The following is a 2,588-nucleotide window of genomic DNA, read 5'->3' as shown; positions in this document are numbered from 1 at the left end:
ACAATACTGAATGGATTGTAATGCGTTGAATATTTTCAGCAGAAAAAGACAAGTTTCTCGCCTTACATATTAGAATGTGTGCTAACCCCTACATATTGTAATTATTAACAACAAAACGTACTCGGCCTTCGTTATTACCACAATTATGCTCTGCGGTAATGCTGCCAATCTTGTGAATGAGAATCATTACAGTATATTTTTTATACTATTCATTTTCTCTATACTGATAAATCACCTTGCATAGAGTCCGTTTACTTGCTTGTAAAAGTGACATTCCTAGTTCAATAGCTTAATGAAATCTGAAAATATTAGGGGTCCCTAAACCTTCGCCTTTAGGAGTTGAACACAACAGTGATATCCTGTTCTAAGTGCGTACTTCAAACACCTATTGGAAGAAACCTTTCCAAACTTGCTATACACCCACTACGTGGCCTTAAGAGAATAGGCGCAGTAGCATGTGTGCCTTTGTAGTGAGCGACTGCCTTGAAACAATGAAGTCATTATGATAAGCACATGACGTCGCGGTCGCTCGAAATCGGCGCTTGTACCACGCATTATTACTGCCCTATGTCTTGTTTCATTGTGAAGCGTGTATACAGGACGCCTTGCTTCTAAAGTATGAAATCTACTTTCACTGCACTTCCTTTGCAGATGAAGTTCTTTTTCACTCTATTCAGAAGCAGATGCGTGGCCGTGTGAAAGCACATCCGCTTGCCACGAGACAACCAGAGTTAGATCCCTTTTGTGATCCCAGAATTTTTTAGTAATCATTTTATTTACATCGTTCTAATTTTTTTTTGGTCACAGAAGACGTCTACACTAACGCCCCGGGATTTCTGCAAAACGATCTCTTTAACACTCGTTTCACAAAAAAAACGAGCTTAAAAAAAGATGATTACCATAGTTTCAGGTCTGGCGGTCCCAAACAGCCGATTGCCCACACGGGGGGTGCCCTCCCAAGTTACTATGATTTTCGTTCTGTCGAACACAAGGCTTGATGTGCGCTTGCACCTATTTATGCAGTAGGTGCCTCGCGGCAGCCATTCTCCTCCTCTCACAGTAGCGGTGGATGCTTAACTATTTCGCCAAGGCTGTGGTGCCTTAAGATAAGCCCAGGGGTCTTCGCAAAACCGTGTGGCATTGAAAACTTGTGGGGCAGAACCTTAAAGAACTGTTCATGCCCTTAAGGACATGAACAGTTCGTGTAGGGTGAATGAACGAGAACCGTTGCTTCCCAACAGGACAGATTGGAACCAAAGTAAGTATAGCGCATAAAAGACATCATTGATGTTTGCCCATGTAGTTAAGACATTTGAGGCGATAGCGTGGCAGCAAGAAGCATCTATAGGACCCGGTTACCTGATGGAGCACTGAAGGTGCCTTCGCCCTGAAGTGCTTCAAGCAGCCTCAATTCTCACAAAAACAATCAAAGACTTGACTGATTTGAAAGTGCGTATTTTACTATCGATTTCATGTGCTACTCTTAAAATTTAATAAATGGGAAGCCTTTCTTAGCGAGCCCAAGGATTTTTGAGCCTTTATGTCTCTCTAAAGACCTACATCAAGGTGCGCTCGGTATAGTCTCCTCAACGGCGTACAGAACGAATACGGCATTGTATTTGCAGAATGTGGCAGTCTGGATAGGATATGAATTAAACGTAAAAAGTATTTTAACGTGTGTCTTCAAACGCTGTTGTCCGCATGCGTACACCGTTGTCGCGGTATGCGGAAGGTACGTGCCGCAGTTGACGGAGATTTTATATTTACATTGAAAAGGCGAGAACAGGTATTGGAAATTGAAATGTGAGCCTGTTAAAGAAACAGACAGCGGCATCAAAAGCCCGGCCAACGCAAAAATTTAGAAATTGGATCCAAGCAGAGATCAGCTTCATTCAACGTGTCTAGCAATCGAGATGGCCGTGACACAGCCAGCAAAAAACGTCAAGCGGCCCGCGAAGGCAAAGTCCAAACGCATGAAGAAAAAGGCGCAGACCAAGTTAGTCATCGACTGCACGCATCCAGTCAAAGATGGCATCATGAAAGTGGTGGAATTCGACAGCTACTTGCGTGAACGCATCAAGTACAATGGGAAGACCAACAATCTGTCTGGGGTGATCACAGTGGACAAGGACAAGAACAAGGTCACTGTCACCGCCGAGGTTCCCTTCTCAAAGCGGTACCTAAAGTATCTGACAAAGAAGTACCTGAAGAAGAACAACCTTCGGGACTGGCTCCGAGTGGTGGCCACCACAAAGGATGCCTTTGAGCTGCCGTACTTCCAGATCAACAACGAGGAAGAGGGAGATGATGAGGACAATAACTGATTAAAGGCTAATAAAAACGAGTCATTACCGTCTGGGGCCCACCAGGCAGGCACAGTGCTCTCTCTCTCTAAAAAAAACCCCACCATTCTGCGCAACAGTCACAAATTCAATTACCGAGTTTTACCAGGTCTGGAAAATCCTTGGAATAAAGACCCTATCCATGCCCGTGTATTGTCGGTAGTACTCACTACGTAATTCATAAAACAGCAATGAACACTACGACTACATACGTGCTCATACTATACAGACGTATTTGGCGTTAAC

General features: G+C 43.9%; 1 pseudogene; it reads left to right on the top strand.

Annotated features, from left to right (window-relative positions):
* The first annotated feature begins 1,892 nt into the window (after nucleotides 1-1,892).
* Nucleotides 1,893-2,359, top strand: LOC142784660 (large ribosomal subunit protein eL22 pseudogene; annotated as a pseudogene).
* The last annotated feature ends 229 nt before the right edge of the window (nucleotides 2,360-2,588 follow it).

This window comes from Rhipicephalus microplus, unplaced genomic scaffold, assembly GCF_043290135.1.
Source record: "Rhipicephalus microplus isolate Deutch F79 unplaced genomic scaffold, USDA_Rmic scaffold_15, whole genome shotgun sequence".
Classification (NCBI taxonomy): Eukaryota; Metazoa; Arthropoda; class Arachnida; order Ixodida; family Ixodidae; genus Rhipicephalus; species Rhipicephalus microplus.
The sequence above is the reverse complement of the archived record's forward strand: the minus strand, read 5'-3'. Positions and strand labels throughout refer to the sequence as shown.